Source organism: Podarcis cretensis (genome assembly GCF_951804945.1).
Source record: "Podarcis cretensis genome assembly, chromosome: 1".
NCBI classification, from domain to species: domain Eukaryota; kingdom Metazoa; phylum Chordata; class Lepidosauria; order Squamata; family Lacertidae; genus Podarcis; species Podarcis cretensis.
In genome coordinates, this window is record NC_137170.1 from 67,861,555 (window position 1) to 67,871,172 (window position 9,618).

At 39.2% G+C, this 9,618-nt stretch overlaps 1 long non-coding RNA gene across 1 annotated transcript; it reads left to right on the forward strand.

Annotated features, from left to right (window-relative positions):
- The first annotated feature begins 1,029 nt into the window (after positions 1-1,029).
- Positions 1,030-8,775, forward strand: LOC307224388. Its single transcript, XR_013842484.1, has 3 exons — positions 1,030-1,193; positions 5,340-5,481; positions 8,544-8,775. It is a non-coding gene; the product is annotated as an uncharacterized lncRNA (long non-coding RNA).
- Positions 8,776-9,618: the final 843 nt, after the last annotated feature.

A 9,618-nucleotide genomic window follows, 5' to 3' on the forward strand; every position in this document is an offset into this window, starting at 1 on the left:
ATTAATTTTAGAAAGGCAGCTGGAGGGCTGTTGGTCTGCTCCATACAAGCTGACAGCAGTAAATTGGAAAACAAAGCTTGACATCTTTCCACGCGTTCCTTATTGTATGGCAAATTTTTTATAACACCTTGGTTCCTGGCTGGCTGTAAATTTCACTTCATTAAAGATTTCACATCTGGAGCATAAATATGCACTCTTTAAAGTAATTAACTCTTGGAGTAGTCTGTCTGCAATATAAATGACAACAAACCCCAACACAACTTCTTTGACTGAGCACTTTGGTGATAAAGTTTTGTACAGATGTGAACTTGGAAAGATATCCTTTATTGATGCAGCAGAGTTGGGAGCAAATTCGAATGGAGGGGAAAGTTTGACCAAATTAATTATAAAAAGGACAGCACGAGCTTGAGGAAGATCAGAAAATATACTGGGCATTACCTCACTTTCTAGTTAGGAAAATGAGTAAGAATTGGATGTATTTTTTATGAATTGTAGCTTGAAAGGGCACTGCTTCTTCTTGCTGCCCTCTGATCTGCAGTCTTGATTTTTCATCTACCATTCCAGACCTCAGTTATATCAGAAAGGCCTATGTAACACAATAGGGTTTATTACATTAAGTCTAATTGGCCATGATCCAGGATACTGAACAAAAGAAACAATAGCACGAGCACATCCATATTTTGAAACTTGATTAATTTTCTAAAGATTGGTTATTATTATATATTTATCTTACAAAATAGATTGAGAATAACTCCAGAGCGAATGGGCGGTAGAATGGCAAATACAATTCAATGTAAACCACTTTAAAGTGATACATGTGGGTGCAAAATAAAATCTAATTTTTGCATATGTGCTAATGGGGCCTTGAAATGGTGGTAGCTGACCAGGAATGAGACAATAGACAGGTGTATGCAGATGGCAACCCTATGCTCAGCAGCTTTGAAAAAGGCAAATTCCATGCTAAGGGGTCATGAGAAAAGGAATTGCAACTGCTGACATCACAATTGCATTATAGAAATCAATGGTAAGACCACATTTGGAATACCATGTACATCTCTGGTCCCCTCACCTCAAAAGGGGTATTGTAGAGTTTGAAAAGATTCAGGAAAGGGCAACCAAAATGATCAAGGAGATGGAAAAACTGCCCTATGAGGAAAGGTTGCAGTATCTGGGAATTTTTATAGAGGAAAAAGGTGAGTAGGAGGTGACATGACAGAAGTTTTTAAAATTATATATGGAATGGAGAAAGTGGACAGAGAAATGTTTTCCTCCCTCTCTCACTAGAACTTGTAGACATCCCTTGTAGACATCCAATGAAGCTGAATGTTGGAAGAGACGGGATACATAAAAGTCAGTACTTCTTCACACAATGCACAGGAGGCAGTGATGGCTTTGCAAGAGGACTAGGCAAATACATGGAGGAAAAGGCCGTCCATGGCTACTAGACATTGTGGCTGTGCTCTGTCTCCATGGCTGGAAGCAGTAATACTTCTGAATACCAGCTGCTGGAAACTGCAGGAGCAAAGAGTCCCCTTATGTGTGGGTCCTGTTGGCAGGTTTCCTACAGACATCTGTTTAGGTTCATAAAATTTCAGAGTTTACCATCTCCTATTTCCCCCCCATCCGCTGTGACTGTGTATATTTAAAAGAACTAGACATGCTGCTGGAGGTTGTAGTCTTACAAGAGAAAGAAAAACCTGTAATCTTCCAAGTTGTCAGACAAAAGACTAGAACAAAAATTGCAAATGACAACTATGTACAGAGCATTTCTCTCTTGCAAGGCAACCGGTTTTCATCCTAAGATACTAAAATTGCCTAAGAATCACCTACCTCATGGTTATATAAGTTTGCCTCTGATGTAAGGCAGAAACAGATTTTATAAACCAAACAAATAAATAGCCAATTAATCCGTAACAATTTATAAGGAGCAGAATCTTCATTTCATTAATGTTACTAATCAATACCTATACCCATTCAAGAGACAGCAGTGAATAGGGAGACTTGGGTTCCTTTCCTAACTACCAAGCATGGATGGTATTTCTATGTAATGAAATCCCAAAGGCAGAAAAGATTTAGGTGGAGTTGAGCGGAACCTTAGTCTTCCCATCACTTCTCTGTTCCAAACTACCCCCTTTATTGCCATGATAGAATATCCCAACAGCATCTTCTTTCATATGTTAGTGAGTAACTATCTACCCATCTGAAAATCAAAAGTGAAATCACACAGGCTGTGGAAATAAAGGACAATCAGTAAAGAGATTGGTAACTGAATAGTTCAGGCTTGTCAGGAAAGAAATCATAAAGGCGAAGGTGTAAATGGGTGACAACTTTCTGGAGTTGTTAGACATAATTAGAAATATGTCAGAAATAAATGGAAGACTGAAAGCTACATTCATGTGCTATATTTTCCTGCAGCCCTTGGTTCAGCAACAATTTAAGGGATATGGAATCATAAAGGAGAAAATGGACCAATGCTTCTGCTTTGGGAACATCACAGTGTCTGGACTGGGACATTCTCCCAGTTATAGATCTTTCCCTTCTGCACCTATCCACCGCAGAAAGTCAGATTTATTATGATAGGCTCACAATAGCTTACTTGTCCCCTAAAAATGAAAATCTGAGGAAGATAAGCCCCACCAACTATTATTTTTATAGATCATCATCTAATAATATATCCAATTTTTATAATCATTAATACTCTGACCACTTCTTGAAGACATAAGAAGAGTTCTACTTGATCAGACCAAAGGCCCATCTGGTCCAGTATCCTCTTCTCTCAGGGGCCAACCAGATAAGCGCAACTCCTTTTCTCCACTTTTGATTCTTGCAAAGAAAGGTGGGCCATAAATTTGTTTATATTGTACAAAACATGGGAACATAGGAAGCTGCTTTATCCTAGGTTTGGCCATTGGTTCATCTAGCTTAGTATTGTCAACAGTATATGGCAGCAGCTCAACCGGGGTTCAGGCAGGGGGAATTCGCAGACCTACCTAGAGATGTTGGGGTTTGAACCTGGAACCTCCTGGATGCAAAGTGGAAGTTCTACTGTTGAGCTATGGCCCTTCTGTAACTGGAGCTATTGATAGACTTCATATATATTCTTATTAGAACTTGAAGCAGGCATTTGATTTCAAATGGGACACTCTTTGTGCTTGGTAAGCTTGGAGGAATCTGTAAATTGGCAGATGAATTTGTTTGTTGTTTAGGAATTGTGAAACCAAACATCAAACTCTCTAAGTATTGTTGCATTTCCAGGTTGATCTGTAACCTTTGCTATAGGAAACAGGCAAAAATGCAGGCATCAGTGATACTATCTGAACATTTCCTTAGGATACAGCTCACATAGATAGGAATAAACATTAACATATATAGTGTTTTTCTCCACAATTGTATACCAACTTATGATTTTCAGAATTATTTCCTTCTACGTTTTATTTACATTTCCCACAGTCATTATTGTAAAAAATGAATCTCAATGCATTTTTAATCTAACCCTATTTTTGGAAGACATATGAAAATTGAACCAGAACATAAAGGGAAGGTTTACCTATAGTTGTGTTCAAGACTAGACTGGTTTTGACAAATTCAGAAGCTGCACACACAATATTATTGTTATTTATTTTCTGTGTTATTCTCATTTGGGCATCCATGATACATTTGGAAACGTAGCCTCCAGTGAAGAAAAGTCAGATTCTGTTTTGCAAAGAGGAACTTTTTCTACATATATTACTGTCCAGTCATTTTTTCTACCTTTTCTTCTGAAAGGCATTACAAAGTTTACAATTCATGCACAATATTGGGTTCAGGAAAGATTACGGCTACGGCAAATTCAAATATCTGTCAGCTCAGATTCCATTCATTAATTTGAGTGAAATTATCACCAGTTTATAGGCTTACTATATTCAACTAGCTAGAGCTTATTTTTTCTAATGATAATGCATAATCTCTCCTCATGCATTTAACAGTATGTGTGAGGGCTTAAACTGAATGGGGGGGCAGTCTGAGAGGTGTGTGTCAATGAAGGACATCCCAGTGTCTTCCACCCTACCTGCTCTTCTTCAGGGTGTTGGGAAAGTCTAACCATGTTCAGATGGATGGGGTTAGAATCCTCATTTCAAACTGGAGCTCTGATTGGGGAAAAAAGGAACAAAGGAAGCTGCCTTATACCATTGGTCCATCTTGCTCAGTATTGTCTACACGTCAACAGCCCTACACCTGGAGATGCTGAGGATTCAACTTTCGACCTTCTGCAAGCGAAACAGATGCTCTACCACTGAGAAATGGCCCTTCCCCTCATGCAGTTTCCGATCCGAGGGAAGATTGTTGCCATATTCAGCTGGTTAGAGCACCTCTTCAGGCCTTCATAGAGGCTCTGGAACATGTGTGTCTGTACGTTGGGGGCAGGGCTTACATGCATATCCCCTTACCCAAACATTAAGCCTACACATTTATTTTTTTAATGCCCAAAGAAAGCTACATGTTGTGGCTCCCAAGGCCCATTTTCCCATGCCAAGAATTAGAGCTTTCAAATAAAAAGGTGTTGCTTCTAGTCCACATGTTTGCAAAGCTATCGTTGAATATATGATTGCACACATATTGATTGAGATTCAAGTTTGCAAAGAGTAATGTTTCTGAATAATGACTATTGTTGCACACACTTGGAATGATGAGAGACTTGAGGGGTTCCTGAATTTACCCAGGGTTCAGTTTCCTTAGAGTGAAGTTCAGTGGAGAATGTAGTGTTTTTAGGATATATGGGGTTGCTTCCAGGCCACTTGTCGCTATGGCAACACACCTGTTATTTGCCAGCTCTTTAGACATGTAAATGGAGGGTGTTTGCAGGTCTGGCGAGGCCCATTAACTCAACAGATAGTGGTTTAATCACTTCAGCAGTCTTTTCTACTATAATCTACTATTTTGTAGATACAAAATCTACAACAAGGGACCCAAGGGCATAATTCAAATCAACCCACCAATCTTAGAAAATATAAAAACCATTGTAATATATTTTCAGGATCCCTAATGTTCTTGAAAAAGACAGGTAAACCACATCAGATGTAGGCAACTAAAGTTGTCTGGTTTTATTGTTGTAAACTGCTGTGGTATATTTTTATGATACAGCGGTATATAAATGTTTAAATAACTAATAAACAAACAAACAAATAAATAATACCCCTGCTTTGTTGCAGTTTTCTGGCTCATGCTATGTCTCTGTTATGGTCCACAGTGCTGAACAAATTGTTCATCTTTGATACTTGATTAAATGGCAGAAAGATTTTTGTTGTTGTTAATCCTTATGTAGGGTTATAAATGTTTCGCATGTTTTACTCTCTTCCTAGCATGATGCCTTTCAAAGCTGAATTGGGCTTCCCCTTGCTTGCATGATGCCTGTGCCTTTAATGACAGGCAGGAAGAAACGGAGAAGATGAAGTTCATTTCAGCATGAAAATGATATGAAAAGCCTTGTTAAATTTCTGTCAGGTAGGTGTTAAAGGAGTAGCCCTCCCAGGAAATAATTGGCAATTACAGAAGTCAAGGTTAACTATATAAAACCTGATATTTACCTGATGTTAGGAGACAAACTTTCCTCTTGCAAGCAGCAATGGACAGCATGACAGAGCTGCACCACTCAAATTAAAGGCAAAGCTACCTAGTTTGCAGTTCCCGAAATAATACACAGACTGAAAAAGGCATCCTTCGAAATTTTCACTTCTCTGAATTTTTCAACCACTTCTGCAACTAAGTAGTGTGTACAAAAATGCATATACGTGATAAACTGTGTGTTAAAATACACATATTTGTGCAAATACAGTGGTACCTTGGGTTACAGATGCTACAGGTTACAGACGCTTCAGGTTACAGACTCCGCTAACCTAGAAATAGTACCTCGGGTTAAGAACTTTGCTTCAGGATGAGAACAGAAATTGCGGGGGTGTGGGTGTGGGGTGTGGGGGTGTGGTGCGGCAGCAGCGGGAGGCCCCATTAGCTAAAGTGGTACAGTGGTAAGAACAGTTTCAGGTTAAGAACGGACCTCCAGAACAAATTAATTTCTTAACCCAAGGTACCACTGTAACATACAAAAATACATTACGTTATGGGAAATTGCTTTGCACAATGTATGCATTGGACAACACTGCATACAAAAATGTGTATTTTAGAATTAGAATATTCACACAAAAATGCTGGTGAACTTCCACGAGGACTTTAAAAGAAGAAAAAGAATTGGCAAAGTGATGTGGGAATGTGGAAAACTGAACTTAATATTAGAAAAATGAGAAACTGACAGAAACTGAAATTGACAGATTTCCCCATCCCTATCCTGGAGTAAATAATTTTTGTACTCTACACACTTTCAGTTCGCTTCTTCCTCTACAGGTGTGGCTTGCCAGTGTAGTCCAACAACCACCCCTTCTGACACCTTGTAACGAACCCTTAACAGCAGAATGTAATGCATGTCTGTTAAAAGTAAGATGTATTGAGTTCAATGGGACTTACTTCCAGAGTTTAGAAGTAAGTGTTGAGAGTTTAGCTCAGTCAGTAGAGCCTGAGACACTTAATCTGAGGATTGTGGGTTCAAGCCTCACATTGGGTGAAAGATTCCTGTACTGACTAGTAGATGATCCTTGTGGTTCCTTCCACTTCTACAGTTCAGTGATTCTATTCCGCCTTTATAGATGGTTCAATTTCAGTTTACACACTAGGGCTTCTGCATTCTAATTATTAGCACATCTGATTTGGTCCAAATTTAGCCAATGGTGAAACAAATACAAATAAGCTATGGTTTTTACACCATTGCACTAAGCGATGGTTTTTAAATTGTACTCTCTAAAATGTGCTTAGTGAACATCACAGTAACTAAATATGTTTTTGCTTGACATGCCATAGCAGAATAAGTGTTTGATCAGTATTTCATAGCATGATACAAGAAAACAGGGAAATGGTTTATATTTGTTTGATAAGGTTAACATTTTTTAAGACACTCAGAATAATTATCTTTATAAGGCATGTCAAAATAGCATGTCATTATCATCGCATAGTCACTCCAAACTGATGAATCTAATTTTCCGTAAGACTGACCGCTCTTCTGAGATTCCTGCGAAAGGCTGAGGGGATGCAAAATTAAATTAATATACTGATATAATATAGTGCAGGTATGAAAAAACAGTGCCACCATTAGTCTGAGTTGCACTGCTGCATTCATTTTTAAATATTGCCAAGATGCTGTGTAGGGTATACATGAAAATATGAGTTCTCATTAATGGCCAGGCCAGTTTATGAGAAAATAAATAGAGTCTGGGCCTTGTGCCAATGGCATGTATCTGAGAGGCTGTAGAAAGGGTCCTAATGCAAGGGTTTATGAGACTATTTTAGGTAAGGTCTATGTGCAAGTGCGTGTGTTATACATATCATGATACAAATGCCCACTTCAGTGTATCTCAAAATTTAATGACGGTCTGCAAAATCCTCAAAGGATGGTGATTATTGTAAGCCATTGCATATGCTAGGAGCTCTGCAATGCCTGCCTCACAACAGGGAGGGCAAAGGGTAAGTCCTGGAGGTACTTGGCATATAATTATCTTTGTACTTTATTTGTGAGCTCTCTCTTCAACTGCAAACGGAATGAAAGGACCTAGGTGAGTTGCCTCACAGAGCCTAGATAAAATAAAGAGCTTAGGAATTTTTTATTTATTTTTTATTTTTTTAAAATAAGCTCACTGACTTCGGCATCCAGTATCTATTTCACAGTTTCTTCACTAGGGCTGCTTGTAAAAACCTCCTCCTGGGCTAGGAGCAATAATGCCCCCATCCATGATCTGATTATGAATGAGAAGGCTGATCTGGTCTCTACTGCTGAGACCTGGGTGGGTGAGCAGGATGAAGTTGGTTTCACCTACCTGTGCTCACCTGGGTACTTGGTGCAACACCAGGGCAGAATCGAGGGATGGGGAGGGGGAGTTGCTGTGGCCTATAGAAATTCTCTCTCTCTCTCTTACTCTCCAGGCTCTCTGTCCAGTTCTAAGGTGGGGATCTAGTGTGTGTGTTCCTGGCATTGGGAACATTGGTTCCACCACACAATAGAGCTAGTACAAGGGAATTTCTCCCACTTTCCTCACACATACATACACACACCGCACCATCCCCAAATCTTCTCTGGAGTGTTGGGGAAAACCCAGAACACACTGGGGAACAGAAAGTTGGAGAACCTTCCATTAGACAAGGAGAAATCCTTGTGCTAGTATAATTTTCTCATGAGCGCTGTGTTGAATACAAGTCTTAATAATGATTCTAAAATGCATCTAAGCATGGCTGCTCATCACCATTAAAAAAAATGGAATTAAGCCAAATTTAGATACATCTGCTGGTGACACCTGTCAAGAACAACTGTTCTTGACAACATTTCCTGTCCTATTTACCTACAAGGGCATTTGTAATAAAACCTTCTGCAGAACCATGAAGAAACAGTACAGCATTCTAATCTGGTTGGTCCAATTCCTTCGTGTAGAAACCCAACTAACACTTTTCAGCTGTTTTTCTTTTTTTAGGTGCCTGATATATTTTCCTGCTACCAACACTTAGTAGTGAAATTTGGGTCCTGCTACAATCTACAAGCTACGATTTCTCTGGAGTGTCCTCCTGCTTCCCAGTGAAATTACTTAGCACACTACAGTGTGAATTTTGTCCTAACTGCATTTCTTTCCCCACCTACCGTCAGTCAACTCAAATTTCAGCCGAGACAAATTATAAAGCTAAGAAGTAAAGGTCAAGGCAAATTGCTACAGGTTATCTTAAATGTTGGTTTCCAGCTCAGTTATTGCTATTTCTCTGGTGGCTTTCAAGTATTTATGAATGTGGTGGTGGAAGCACTCATATGCCCACCTGCAAACATGTTGCCTACTTCTATGGGATGGCCTGGGCAGAGAAAATGGGGACATTAGCTGAAAATATCCATCCAAGTCTCATTTCATTTGTTCTTTAAGTTGTTTGCCATGTACAGGTGCGGGAAATCTTTGGCTCTCCAGATGCTGCTGAACCACAACTCCCAACAGCCCCAGATAGCATGGCCATTTGCCAGGGAAGATGGCAGATGTAGTTCAGCAATATCAGAAGAGCCATGGGTTCCCCACACCTGGCTGGGTATATGGAAGGTGGGGTGGCACTTCACCTCATCTTAGTTGAAATTCCACTGGTGCATGATGAGATGTAGCTGCAGCATCTGCCTTGACTCACTGAAGTAGACTAGCTGTTGCATTTAAAAATAATCCAGTTGAATGAGAAAAAAAATGATGGAATAATAATAATAATAATAATAATAATAATAATAATAATAATAACTACTTCATACACTGTCCTTCAAAGATCTCAGGGTGGTTCACAACAGAAAAATGCAAAATGAAAATACAAAATATATAATAAAATGAAAACAAAGAAACAAAAACAAACCAATAACCCTCCTTCTACAAACACATTTAAAAATCCATAGAATGCTAATCAGCCAAACAACTGGCTGAAGAGAAACATTTTTGCCTGGTGCCTAAAGCTATGTAATGAAGGCACCAAGCGAGCTTTCCTGAGGAGAGCATTGCCCAAGTGGATAGTGTGTTGAACTAGGATGATTTG